The sequence below is a fragment of the Nelumbo lutea genome, chromosome 1 (assembly GCF_056320005.1).
Source record: "Nelumbo lutea isolate HS-2025 chromosome 1, American lotus-T2T, whole genome shotgun sequence".
Taxonomy (NCBI): domain Eukaryota; kingdom Viridiplantae; phylum Streptophyta; class Magnoliopsida; order Proteales; family Nelumbonaceae; genus Nelumbo; species Nelumbo lutea.
Window position 1 is genome coordinate 199,859,811 of NC_142684.1, and position 15,418 is coordinate 199,875,228.

Below are 15,418 nucleotides of genomic sequence, written 5' to 3' on the forward strand. Positions count from 1 at the left end.
ACGAAAGGTTTTTGATTGAATTGAACCTCATCTGTTGTCGTACGTTGCGGGCCACAAACTGTCTGATCAGAGCCGTTCCCATCTGTTATTTAGCGTTCTGAGTCCGTTAGATTGACTTTTTTTTTTTTTTTGTCGTGGGAACAAAAAGCAAAGTTCAGTCAATGGTCTTAAAGAATATCACCCTCCGATGTTCTTTTATTTTTGAAGAATATGGGAACGGGTCCAACGGGATGAGCTGCGTGTTGGTGTACAACGGACTACGGATTCAATCAAAGAGAGATTGATTGAAGAATGTAACCCTGTAATGATGAATGGATTTTCCCTCGGGCGTTTAATTGCATTGGGTTTGAGGAGAGGGAATGTTTTGCATCATCTCACCGTAGGGGAGACTTGGGAATTAAATTCTGTTGTCACCAAGAGGTTATGGGTTAATCTCTGTGGTGAGTTGGGATTTTTTGCCAACAAATTAAAGACGTTCCAACTAGACCTGTTCATGGGCCGGGCTAGGTTGGGCTGGGCTCGAGCCAGATTTTTATTTTTCGTTAATGGAAATATGTTAGGTCCGAGCTCAAGCCTGGTGGTCCGACCAACGGGCCTACAACTTGGGCCCGAGCCCGGCCCTGATAAAAAGCCTGAAGCCCGAGTTCGAATCCGAAGCCTGACCTAATAAAAAAAATTAGAATTTTTCCCTTTTCAATAATCAATATAAATCAGAATTTATTTACATTAAAAAAGAATATAAATTCTGAATTCAATAATCAATATAAATCAGAATTTATTTACATTAAAAAAAGAATATAAAAAAGAGAAAGAGGATGTGGAGAAGAAGGGTTTGGGTGGAAAAAGAAGGGAAAGAGGTGAAAAAAAAGAGGGGTATTCGACTAGGGTTTTTAGGTTTAATTATAGGTCGGGCCGGGCTATTTTGGCAAATCCCGAGCCCGGGTCGAATTTATTGTAAGCCGGGCTTTTTGGCCCGAGGTTAAGCCCGCAGGCCCATACCTGGCCCATGAATAAGTCTAATTCCAACCCCTATCAACTTCATCTAACACCGCACATCTCACCATGAGACTGAGATCCATCATATATAGATTAACCAAAAGAAAAAGTTTCAAGACTCAATTTTTGCATAATACATAATAATTTATTATAAATTAAAACACATACACACACATATAACACCCAAAACTGGAAAAAGATATTTTTATAACTTTTACAAACACATCCATACACACATATAACTACTGGGTAGGGATCTGCCATAATAAAATGCTCCCAATTCTGTCCCAACAAGTCACTACAATCATAGATTGGGAAAACCTCCGTTGTTAATCATGGGAAGATGTTCCCAATATATCGCTGCAATGGTTTGTTGGGACATTGTTAGGGCCGTGTGTTGGCAGATGATCCAAAATACATGTAACCCTATCCAAAAATAATACAAGCACTTTGTATTTGCTTAAAAATATGGTATAGAATTGATTGTTGATAAATGAAGCCTGTGTAATAGGGAATGAGAGGAATCCCATGAGTGGAATATTTGGGTCAGGTCTATCTTTAGGAGATGGGCCCAGACAATCATATTCCCTTCATTAAAGGCATTTGAAACTTGATTTTAATGCATACGTACGCGCGCTAAGAGAAACAGTCAATAGGTGACATTAACATAAGCATTGCTAAGGCCTAAGGAATCCTAAGGAACAGATTTTCCATGCGCGACAGTGACTGAACAAATAAATAACAATGCCCCATTGGGGAATTAGCCATCCAAGAATAGGAGAGAGAGAGAGAGTAAATTAGGTAATCCAGCAGCTCGTTTATGGGCTTGTTAAATGGGCCAGTCTGGCCTGTAAGGCTGTAACTAAATAACCCAATCCTTGTACGGTTGGTTGTACTTGGGTTGTTTACGGCTTTAGTTTTGACTGAAAGTGGACCTCCTTGGGAGGACATATTCCCTAGTTGGATTGGATACCCAACTCAATAACCGAAGCCATGGGGATGGGTTTCACAATGTATCATTATTCCTCCTGGTGACTCAACAACAGTGCTCATCAGACATTGAGCTAGGTCAGGACTCAGGCGTTAGTGGGCCTCATTGCTGCTGCTGTTTCCTAAAAGAATGCCCACAAATAAACATCACGGGACAACTTTTTCGCTAATAATCTCTCTCTATTCATGCGTTTTCTATCGATCTGAATAGGATTGTAGCAACAAGTGCAGCAGATCACTGTGTTGTGTCGTGACCTAACCAGAGACCAGACAGAGTTTGAAATGGCTCTTTCTGTTTCTCTCCGTCTCTCCGGTCACGCACTCTGTGTCTTAACTCTAACACCACTGCCAAAACTATTTGGGTATTGGCTAGCTAATTAGTTATTGCGTATTGGGGGTGTGAAGATCAATTGATCAAACACCACCTCCACCACCACAATCAACAAAGAAATCATTTGGTTTCCAGGACGTTCACGCCACCGATCTTTCTGGGACCCACTTTTCATCTGATGATCATCCTCGTCCAGTCCAACCACGGTTGCTTCCCATCTTAGCACTTGTTCAAGTCCAATAACACACCCTCACCAGTACATGTGAGACGTGCATCACATTATCATTACTGACATATTGACTACTTTTCGTTGTTCGCCTCAACTCAACAGAGAACCGACTGAACAGGTAGGTTCGATTATGATACTGATACCAGAAAAAACTTGTAACCAATGAACCGCGTCTGGAGGTCATAAATTAAAAGTGACAACCACCACCAATTGGCAATAGAACAGAACCAGAAACAGGAGGGTTTTGATTGGTCAAAACCGTTGCGATATTATGTCTGACTGTGACTGGCAGCATAGATTTTTTACTTTCTAAACTTCTAAAACATAAGGGTGCTTAGAGAAACAGTCCAAATGGGTGGGCCGCGACCCGCGACTATTCAACACTCTGCAGCCCAAGTATTAATTCCTAACTGCGAACTGGGATCGCTACTCTTGTAACAACTGGCTTAGGTGTTGCTAATATCAATTTTCTTTTATGGATATATATAAATTGGGATTTGGGGGTGATCATCTATTCGATCCCCACTGGCCACTTCTCCATTCCCCCACCAACCTCTGCAGGAGATTGAGTGTATGTGAATTGTGGGGTGGGGTATAGACACCGTTCGTTTCCGTTATAGTTGATACAGCCATCAAGTTCAGCTAATTCTGATTAGGAGGGGAAAAGATACAAAAGTAATTAGAGTTATACCACCATAATATCGTCTTTCATTGAATGAGAAGGCACGCAACCATCTCCTCCTTTATGATTTCGAATATGAAATATAATGACAGCACAGGCATTTGTAGGAGAAAAGGATGAATAAGATGTGTGTGCAATTCAAGTGGCCGTTGTTCACTCTTGATTAATTTTGAAGTATCTGTCTGTTACTCTTTTTTCTTTGTACCTGAAAATGGATGTACCAAATTACCAATATACCAAAAAAGAAAAAGAAAATGAAAATATGGATAAATATCACAGACGTCATATCTCTTGTTTAAATGAATGATTCAAATTAAGCAACCCCGCCTACCAAGCACAAATCATCAAGCAACGTCGAGGAAACTTGTTGTGACTTGTGAGAGAGAGAACATGATAGAGACAGAGAAGAAGACGTAATAAATTGAGAGGGATAAAAATCAACGACAAGGGAAAAGGCTCAGTATAAGAATTATCTCCATACGCCTGGCCCATGCAGGTCTCCAACCTGCGACCTTCGCGTTATTAGCACGACGCTCTAATCAACTGAGCTAATAGGCCATTTAATATTTTCACTTGTCAATACCTAAACTAATATCTTACCCTATTGCATTTTGCACATTTCGTAAGTTTATTTATGAGTATCCACCGTATAGCAGTTTCCATTTTTATTTGGGTAAAATACAAAAACCTCTTCGTTACTTTTAGAAAATTTGACGAAAACCTCCCTTCCGTCGATAATCATGACGGAAAACGTTAAAACCATGATCCAATCTTTTCAAATACCTATTTTACTCTTTCAAATACCTGTTTTACCCTTCCTGCAGCGAAAGGCACCCTCTCTCGACGAAACCGAAACCTTGGATGGTTCACGCCGATCCCTTGTTTGAGCCCGTCGCCGGTCACCATTTATTCAATGGTGACGGCAAGGTTCATGCTGTTAGCATCCAGGAACGATCCCTTGCTCGAGCCCGTAGCAGCTAGCTACACTTGCCGCTTCATTGAGACGCGCGTTGAACTTCCTTTACGGCGGAGAACGATGGATCCTTTTCCCACTGGTCGAAACTCGAAGCCATGTTCTATTAGTCGAATTTTGGCCGTTTTTCAGTCAAATCGACTTCATAAACCGAGGTTCCGTCCGGATTTAGCAATCCCCAATGCCGTTCAGTTCCCGGTCCACCCTTCTGGTTCTCGTTGTACAACGCGAAAATGAATGTCGGTATTACTACATTTGGACGGGCAGGAGTTCCGATTGCTAGTTTGGACGTCATTCTCCGGATTAGATTTCGGTTATATGTAGCTGCATTGAAGGTGTTCGCTCCGATTTGGTCGACGTCTCTGGCATTGGGCCACCCTGTTTCGGCGATTACCAGCCGAACATTCGGGAACCCAAGTTTGGTCATGGCGAAGATAACCGAGTTGAGCATCTGGTCAAGGAGGTTGGTGTAGGTTAAGCCGCTTCGTGGGTCGGTGTAGGTTTGTTTCCCTTTGAAAAGCGCATAGTCGAGATTAATGTTCGTTGGATCGCCGAATCAGGGGAAGTCAGGGTAGGCGTCGAGGAAGAAATAGGATTTGGTTCGATTCAAGAACTGTAACAGATGCTTCATCACCGGTATGGAGATATCGGACCGAAACATTCCGTTCGACGGTGGGAAGGACGATTGAAGGACATCCATGGCAGTTGTAGTCCCAATTTTGATGTTTCTGATGTTGTGGATTTTGAGGGAATACTTGAGTCGGCGCATTGCTTGGACGAGATCGTACCATGTTTGTCGATCTTGGTCGGAGGAGAAGCTGAAGATTTCATTTCCGACAAGGAAGTAATAAATCAAGGTTTTGGGGTAGAAAGGAACGACATTATTTCGAACCCATTCGTTTGCGAGGGATTGGCTTGAAGAAATGTTGGAGATTAATTGATTGGGAACCATGATTGATACTTGGATGTTGGTCCTTTCGAGGGCCTTCAGAATATCTGGGTTTGCATGTTTGACGCGACCTACTTTCAGTGATTTGATGAGAACAATGGATTGAGACGGTGAAGGGAGGTTGTTGCCCAGCTGACCACAGTTGACGCCCATCTTCCTCGAAATCTCTGCATCTGTTAAAAGAAAAACGAAAAGGGGTTAGAGAGGAAGCATAAAGAAACAAAACCTGTGTTCTAGTTTCATCAGAAACTTACTAGTGTCCATCGTCCAAATTTTGCAGTTCATTGGAATTCCGTCTGACAGGAGTGAGAACCATACATCGATGAAGACTTGTGACTGAGACTGAGGCTGAGGTTGAGCCTGCGGGTGCAACAGATTTACGTCCGTGGAAGAAGGGCAACACCCAACGAAGCAGTCGAAGATGATGAATAATGTTCGAGGATTAGATACACATCAAGTCGTAAAAAGGGTAAAGTAGGTATTTTGAAAAAAACTATCATTTGTTTAACGCTTTCCGTCAAGATTATTGACGGAAGGGAGGTTTCTGTCATTTTTTTTAAATAACGGAGAGATTTTTATTAAAATCAAACTATATGGAAGATTTTTATGATTGCCAAATATTTTAGGGAAGGTTTTTTATCCTTTTTATTTTTGTATATACAACACGCAAGACGTCGATTTCCAATCAGTACCCTCTCTGATTTGAAACTAGATAAGGTCGTCCACTATCCATTTTCAGCACTCCACGTTTCTTAATCTTTATATTAGCGGGGACTTATGTGATGTATGGGATTTATTAAGCGAAATCTAAATAATGGAAAGGGTCATTTACTAAAATATTTGGTTAATTTTGTTTTTTGTACAAAAAAAAATGTTAATGGTCTTTTTGGAATAAAAAATCATGGGCCTAATGGCAAAACAAGCACTCTTTAATGAATGGTTGATTAAGTAAATAAGTTGTAAAATATATGGGATGTTCTAATAAAATAAAAATTATGAGGTATGTTTAATTAAATATGTAAAACTATAAGATGCGTTTTAGTAAATGACCCTAATAGAATCACATAAGAGTATACGATTGCGTTATATTTTTTAATTTTTTAAATAATTAATAATTATTCATATTTTATATACTACTTTTAATAATTTTTTTATAATACAAAAATAACAATAATTAATTTCAATTAGATTTATTCATCAAACTGATGAAACCGACCAACTTGATTCTAGTATTTTAGGTCGGCTTTGGTTCAAAAATTTTCCAATTCGATTAAATTGAATCAATTTCACTTTAATCATTTGTAAACCAACCAAAATCTAATAACCTAACCATGGATATATATTAATATTTTATATTTTAAATATAAATTTTAATAGGGAAAAGTCAGAAATTTCTCATATTTCTGAGTCTAAAATGTTTTATATCATAAGTCAAATTTTAAGTTTAAATCTTTTGAACCAACTGACCAAACCAAAAAATTGACCCAAACCGATACGACTCGAATGGGTCGATTTTTCACGAAAAAGTCAATCGGTCTTAGCTGACCAACTCCCCAACCTGACGAGGTCAATTTAGTTGGACAAATAGCCTACTACTTAACTGAACCAACTCATGAACACTCATAATTTCAACTAAATTAGTAATCTCATCTCTAATAAACAACAATAGTTTAATCTCCAATAATTATTGAAAATTTATAGCAAAAATACACAATTATTAAAAATATATTGATAATGAAAAAAATATAATAATTACAAAAATACAATAAGTACTAAAAATATATTAACTTAGTCAATAAATAGTATAATCTCAAGTAATACTTTAATCTCTAATAAATATTAATAAATGAGTTATAACAAAAGTACAATAAATTAAATTTAAAAACTTCACTAATAGTAGTTTAAAATTATTAATGACCAAAATAAATTTATACATAATCATTGAAAATGCATTATCACAAAAACAATAAATAATGACCGAAATACAATAAATATTAATTTTAGTGTACATTAAGATTTTAAAATTATTATTAATAAATATTATTTTTATTGAAATTTATTTTCTCAAATTATTACTTGATATAAGTAAAATTAGTTATTCACAATATTATGTAAAAATATCAAATTATTATTATTTTCAATATCATGTTATAATTATTTTTCTACTTTTCAGAATTTTTTTAAATTTATTACATAATTTCTTCATTTTAACTATTTAAAATCTAGTTACGTTAAATATTTTGTTATTTAAATACTTAAATAATATGTAAAATATTTAAATTTTAAAATATTAGTTATTTATGAAATTTAATTATCCATAAAATCATAAATTATACTATTATTACATAATTTCATTATTAATTTCAATATTATGTTATAATTATTTTTCTAATTTAAAGATTTTTTATTTATTTATTACATAATTTCATTATTTTAACGATTTAAAATCTAGTTATTTAAATATTTAAATAATCTATAAAATATTCAAAATTTTTGTTATTTGAGTTTCATTTATTTAAAGCTATTACATATTATTAAATGTTTGAAAAATATTTAAATTGATGATTCAGAAAAACATAATTTAAATTGCTAGTACACAATTTCATGATATATTTTGTAAAAATATAAAATTATTTATTAGATAATTTTGTTATTTAAAATATAGTTATGATAAATATTTGGTTATTTAAATATTTAAATAATCTATAATATATTTAAAATCTTTGTTATTTGAATTTTATTTATTTAAAGCTATTGCATATTATTAAGTATTTGAAATGTATTTAAATTGATCATCCGGAAAAACATAATTTAAATTGTATGATGAGGGTGGATTTGGCCCTCCAATGATATTGCGACACATGGCACCTCGAAACAACTAGGTGACACCCGGAACCACTTTGGCAACAACTTGCCTTAACCAAGTTGATGATGTCCCACCTGGCGGCCTGGCCCTAGCGCGACCTAGTAGCTCGGCACAGGCGCGACCCGGCGACCTAGCACATGCGCTGACCTGGTGACTTGCAAGACGTGCTTGCCGACGAATTCGGCATGCATATCCAAACACTCCCACGATCCTTTGAAGTTGGCCTACATGCCGAACGATCCGAACGGTGGTCAACGTGCATGGTGGTTACCTCTAGGAATCTCGAACCACTTAGATGACCTCACAAAAATCTCAAATATGGAGTATGAAGCCCACGCCAAACAATGCCTATATAAAGGCACCAACCCCAATGGCAAGGGGGTGAGTAAAAAAAAGTAAGCAAGTAGGGAAATTCTAGCTCTCATACTTTGTGATTTTTAGCTCGCAGTCTACTATGAGAGTACTGACTTAAGCATTGGAGCAACCTCGCCGGTTTAGCCACCCCAGGTCCTCTGACATTTGGTTCCTTGTAGATCTCTAAAGAGCAACGAAGCTCATCAATCCAGCCCAGCACCTCACAAGCAACTTGGCAGCTAGGCAACTCGGCACCTCACAAGCAACCCTACACCTAGTCAGCTCGGCACCTCACAAGCAACCCTGCACCTGGTCATTCCGGCGCCTCACAGGCAGCTCGACCTAGTCAGCTCGACATTCAGGTCCTCATCCAACAAAAGTTCTCTACTTCGGCCTCTGAGTCATTGGCCACTTGGAAGTAGACCAAATGACGAGGTACTTAGCCAAAAGATTGATACATGACCAAAAATAAATTCATCAGTTAGTACATAATTTCGTGATATATTTTGTAAAAATATAAAATTATTTTTTGCATTTTTAATAAATATTTTAAAGTTATTATATAATTTTATTATAATATTTAAATAATTCTTAAATTTTTTAGTCCAGACTTTCTTTAGATAGATATAAATAAAAAGTAGGGGAGAGGATAAATAGAAATTAGAGATAATTATAAATAAAAGTTAGAGATAATTCTAAGAAAGTGGAGAAAATAGTTTAGAATAAATTTTAGGAGAAGAGATTATTTAAGTTATTGATAAAATACATCTCATTTATTGTTTAAAAAATAAATTATTCAAAAAAGAAAAACTTTCTGATATATATATATATATTATATATATATATATAATTTGGTAATCTCTTGCCGTGTTAAGTAATCGGCCATCAGATAGTCGATGTCGACCCTTAAGCGTTGGTCTTTGGCGGGGGCCTGGGCGCTCCGTGTAGTAGAAAGCCTACCAAAGCCAATCCCTGATAACGACGTACGCCTTTGTGACGAACACAATGACGAAAGTCTTCCCCATTCAATTCAACCACAAAAATATAGGAAAAGTGAACAGGCACATCCTTTTGATTTCACAACTAAATCCTCCATTACACCCAGTATTAACAAAAATTGAAACAAAAGAAATGGAAAAAAAAGGGGTATATCTAATCATTTATCTTTAATCATGGTTTTCACTTTTCATCATCATCATCAACACTGTAATCGGTGACAATTCACAAGCGACGTTTCCACGTCGGTTTCACGCCGGCGGCGATCTTCGTTTGTACGCTCTCGAACTCAGTTATCCGGCATGGTATCGTAATCCCACCTGGGTGGTGGAACCCATACTCCTCCTCGGCCTCCCTCAACAAGTCTGCGAATAAGGGGTGATTGAAGTAGATAACCGGCACCAAGAACCGATGAAGACCGTCGTCTTTCTGACCCACGTATACCGCCATGTGTCCTTTCGGCACTTGCATCGCTTTATCTTCCAATGCCTCCCGATCACAGCGACTGTAGCCGGAGGCTGATGACTTGTTGGAAGAGCAGAGTCCCTTCGCCCCTCGCTTCAGGCAATTACCCCAGTCGCAAATTTTGGATATGGCCTTGCTTTTGCAGCTCGGAGGATCCAACTCCAATCGGCTGTAGCCAGCTGGCTTTCGATTCGGCCTGGCTACCCATCTAAACACCTTAACCAGTTTGCGGCCCAACTTGAAACCTCTCGTCTTCCTCATAATGTGTGCAGTGAGTGAAGAGAAGGATGAGACAGACAGCGAGAGAGAATGGGAGGTAGACTATCTACGGATATTGTTGTAATTGGCTTTGTTTAGGAGAAAGGCCATGGGTCTGCGATCGACATGGTTAGACGGAAGAGAGTGAGACAGACTTCAGAGAGAGAAGTGGGGATATTTGACATGGTAGGAAGAATGAAGTGTGTTAGAGAAGGAAAGTTTCATTCAAATCTTCAACAATCAATTACTTATAAGGAATCGACCGTGGCTTCTGCGGCTTTCTCCTCCTCTTCTTCTCTCTGGGAATTCCTTCGCTGGCGTTCACTTGCTTTTAACCTCCAATTTTATGGGGCTTGTAGAGGTGGAGGAGATAGCGGTTGCGGTGGTACGGCGAGATTCTTCGATTGGAACAGAAGAATAAGGTTCCTCCGAAAGAGGATTACAGAGCTTTTTTTATAGATGCCGAACCAGTCAAAACCATGAGCGACGAATTAGAATTAGAAAAACGAGGAGAGGGAGAGCGATGAAGCTTTGATGGTTGGTCGGCTGGAGAGTGGAGAGATCGAAAATGGAGAATGGACTTTTTATTCTAGAGGAGAAAGGGTCAACCGTCAGACAGACAATGAATGCTTTGAGGGTTGGGATCCTTCGCGGGCCTCGCGCGTCTCCCCTCCTGCCCTATTATTTAAAGATGATAATCAATGAAATTGGAATTGGTCTGTCCCTTCTTCACCTTCGAAGTGGGCAAAGGATAGACACAACAAACAATATCCTGAACCTCCTACTCCTAATCCTAAACCGTTCACACTCCCATCTAATAATTTATAAGACATGTACAGATTTAGCCACGTATACATCGCTGTTAAGATGGTTTTCCTCTACTTTTGGATTATCCCAGCCGTTGAATTAATACTATTTTAATCGACATCATGAAGAGGTTGAAGAATCTCTCAAACTGAGCCACGTGGCTATATTGTCCACCGTTTAAAGGAGGGGAAGTTTTTTCTATATGAGTGTCATTTCGTCTGAGGTCCCGCAAGCGTCAGATTACTGGGAATCTGGGATTGGGATGAGTACTTGAACTTGAATAGAGCATTCTAATTTCTAAATCTATCTTATTGACTAGCTAGACCATACCTCCAACTAACCGCGAGTTATCTATCCAGTATATACGTGGCGCACATCAGGAGCTCAGCCCGGATTGTCCATTTACCACCCTGCCCGACGCGACCGATCACGATCAGAATTCAGATGATCCCAACCAAATGTTCATTTATTTAATAAATTGACTCGTCACTGTCCTTTTGTCTAGATAACTTATTTTGCCTTTAACGCGACGGTTGGATGGTCCATTGGTCCTGATCGCCCCTGCTGAATTTTCTTAACTCAGATATCACAAACTAAAAACGCCTGAAGAAAAAATAAAAACCTCACGCTAGAAACGTTGATCTAGCGTTTCGAAAAAAAGAAAAACCTACAGCAGATTGATATACTACGATGGTGTTGGGTATTTCAAGGTGATTCTCATTTGATTTATTAGTTTTAATTAGATTGTAATTTTTACCTTGATTCTATGAAAGTTACTTCTCTAGAATCTTTTTTTTTTTCATGTTTTTCTCTTATTTTATCATTTTATGTGTTGCTTAAAATGGGTTAAATAAAAATAAATAATAAAATTTGAAAATTTATGGCGGAATCAACTTTTCTCCCGATTTTCTAGACCATATATACGATTGTCTACATACCAGACACCGCTTATCATCAGAAGCAAGCCGATTTAAAAGTTTTCGGCAGTCCAAATAATTATAAAGCCGATTTAACATGTTTTGAATTGGTGCATATATATATATATTGTTGATCTGTAGGGTAGATCGATCATTTATAGATGGTTATGTTGGTCCAATAATATGAATATCTCTATCTGTTCGGCTGACCAAAGGCAAAACGCCAAAGGTAGAGATCGGTTGCTGCTAGACTGATCCCCAGCTGAAGCAAAAGGTCAAATAGTTCGTACAAAGTCGTACGTTTACCAACCACCATTGTTGCTTGCTGATGAAAAACGTGGGGGGACTTTTGGTGTGGGGGGGGGGGGGGGGGTGCTAATGCTAGACGCCGCAGTCTTGACGAACAGGATAAACGTATTACTTATAAATGAATAAACGATAAATGTTTAGGGTTCCACTTTTGCCACGTGGCCCAATAACGACATGTAGGTGTACCCAAGTTTCCAGATTTGAAAGTGGCTGGCGTTCCATTCCCTTTTGATTTTTGAAATTTGAAGAAGAGGTAGAGTGGAGAACTGGAGACTGGATAGTCTAGTAGCGCATTTCCATGAACGTGCTTTGAATAAGGACGCTCCCATGTTTATTAACTGCTCCAGTCTAGAGCTGGTAAGTCCACCTTCACCGGCATCAATTCCAAAACCAAAACGATACGTGTAGGAAAAAGATTTGAAGACTTGTAAACCTAGGTGGCAAATAGCATTTCCTCCATGGCCCATGGGTGGTGTGACTGGTGAGGGCAGAGGTTATGGGAATGAGACTGTATTATTAATTTAAAATTAATTAATGTAAATGTTAGGTTAATCGTTGATGTGAAAACAAATTAAATTATAAATAAATATTAAGGAGAAAGGATATTGACAAGAGTAATAGGGGTAATTAAGGTAATTAACAAGGGAAAATTCCGTTTTGAAGGACATAAAAAAAGGCTTGTCAGTGGCAAGTGGGAATGATATTACCAAGGAGGATAATGAGGGAATCCAAGGCGTCTCTGCAAATGTGAAATTAATTGATGAACCAAAGTCCAAGCCAACTGATAAATGATGAGTGAGGGCAAACAAAGTAGTCGGTGAATGACAAATGAACCGTTTATATACCCAAAAGATGTGGAAGCACATTGTCCATGAATTAAAATGCCTTGCCCACTGCTCCCTAGTCCCTACGCTTTATACATCCAACAAAATCGACGAATGGATCCATACCACTAGCAGTAGCTTTTATCTTCTCGAGTAGAGTTGTGCTTGCTGCTAGAGGTGGATTCGAGTCGAGTCAAGTTGTATATTTGGTTATTCGAGTTTGATTTGAATTAGAGATTTGAGCTTATATTCGACTTGATTCATAATTCGTATGTTCAAGTTTGATTCGACTCGATTATAAGTCAAGTTTTTTTGAAAAATAAAAATAAATGTATAAAATCATTTTTTATTTTTCAGACAAAAAAAATATTTATTATTATACATAATATATCAGTTTCACTACACTCGAGCTCAGCTCGATTAGCAAACCAACCTATATATTGGACTTGAATTTGACTTGAAACTCGATTTAAACCGAACCGAGCCGAGCTTGAATAGTTTATGAAAGGCTTGGCTTGTGGCCACCCCTACTTGCTGCACACTACTCAACTGTTATCGACTTATTTTTATTATTATTATTATTATTATTATTATATAATGTTGATGCTGGACTTAGCTTCATGTCCACATCACCATACACAAATTTTAACCTATTATTTATTTTTCTCTCGCCGCACGCTATATAATCGTCTATCCTCTTGCATGTGCATGCTCAACTTTTAATCTTTTTCACTGGCATCACAAAAATTCAATACTATTAAATTGGGAACGTTTCTGGCGTCAATGAACAATGACTACGATAAGCTTAATTAGGGGCCATGCCCTAATTGGTAAATGTGATGTTGGAAGAAGCATGTAGAACGTAAATGTGATCATCTATCTATCTATATATAGCAGGACAACTGATTGGTCTCTCTTGTATGTGGCAGTTGAAGACTAGAATCAAGACGTTCAGGCCTCCCTCTCTCTCTCTGCATTTATAATATTAATCAGTGTTTGTTTGTTAGTGTTAGGATCATAGGATGGGCAGTACGTTCAATTGTACTGGGGTTGACCCTTTCTGTTACAAGAATTGACACAATACAAAAGAAAAAGCAAACTGAAATTATTTAGTTCATATAATCATATCCTTCCCGGCCGGAAATTATTTAATTAGTATTTAGAAGATGAGGCACTAGTTTAAAAATAAATTTAAAAACCCCCAAAATTTCATTAGGGTCCCCTACACATATTGTCCATTAGTAGTGATAGAGAGAGCCCATGGGCCGTGGCCACACTTGTATCATCTTGATCCATTGTTAATTTCAAACGAATAATCAAAATTAACCTCCATGGAAGTCCAACGTTGGATTCTCTACACATGAACATGAAGCAAAGCAATATTGCTTTGTAATGCAATGATGCGAATCCTCTAAATAGGCCAATTGTCATTAAGAATGAAGCTGAAGAAACACAATACTCTATTTTTTGTTTTTTATCAAAGTTTTGCTAAATTTAAATCGATTCTCACGTAAGAGTTGATAGAAATAAATTTAAACCCTCTCAGAATAGATAAGACAACTGATTGGTCTGTTCTAATCTCCAAATGTGAACACGGGTTAAGCTAGTCTTAGTCTATCCAAACAAACAGTATACTATATCAAATAAATAAAAAACGGGATAATAAATATGGACCTTATGGGATATCAAAGCAACGTACGACATCCTTTTTTGTTTTCAAACAGTAAATTGTGGCACTATCATTTAATAAACAAACACAAGTGTGAACAAATAGACTTCACAGAACAGAAGTAACGACACGCTTCTCCTTTTGGATCAATGGATATATAGAAGAGGATGGTCTATACTTCTTTTAATAATAAATAAGTATATATACATATACTGTATGCATACTTGTTCGTATGCTTTCTTTTTTGTTTTCTTTTTCGGTAAATAGATAACTCTTCTATGATTATATTGATTTGTTATTCTATTTTCTTTCATCAGCTTATATAATCTCTGCATATTTCTATCATTCTTCGGTTCCTTCCTGAACCTTCATTTCTAATGAATTATTTAACACAGTTTCTAGAAGATGAGTGAGGTGGGGGCCAAATTTCCAAATTGGCCAACACTTACACCATCCCCTGAAACAATTTCCAAATTTCAAAGCGCAACAGCAATTCTGGCCGTCAGATCAAGAGAAGAGTCATTAAATTATTCCAATCATCAAGTAGAAAGTTTAAGAAATATGAACTTTAGTTTCAACAGCCACAACCACCAACCTACTTAGCACCACGATGATATCAGTTTTATTTCAATCATTCAGGTTCCGATTTCCTTCCATGTTTTAAACATTCAAATGAAAAAATAGATGAGATGAGACTTTTGCCTTTGGTAAGTGAACGCCCTTGTTCATTTTGACAAATCTGCATGTCTATAAGGCAATTGGCGCGATGTCCAACTTTGGACCCACCTATTTTTTATCAATAA

The 15,418-nt window shown here is 37.4% G+C and overlaps 1 non-coding gene and 2 pseudogenes across 2 annotated transcripts; all 3 read right to left on the minus strand.

The window, feature by feature from the left end:
• Positions 1-3,501: 3,501 nt before the first annotated feature.
• On the minus strand, positions 3,502-5,584 carry LOC148880316 (putative glucan endo-1,3-beta-glucosidase A6; annotated as a pseudogene). The gene is made up of 2 exons (XR_016104520.1): positions 5,405-5,584; positions 3,502-5,323 (listed from the first exon to the last, which is right to left on the minus strand). The product of XR_016104520.1 is annotated as a putative glucan endo-1,3-beta-glucosidase A6 (transcript).
• On the minus strand, positions 3,713-3,786 carry TRNAI-AAU (transfer RNA isoleucine (anticodon AAU)). The gene has a single exon. It is a non-coding gene; the product is annotated as a tRNA-Ile (tRNA).
• Positions 5,585-9,415: 3,831 nt separating the features above from the next.
• Positions 9,416-10,778, minus strand: LOC148880318 (auxin-responsive protein SAUR36 pseudogene; annotated as a pseudogene).
• Between the last annotated feature and the right edge of the window lie 4,640 nt (positions 10,779-15,418).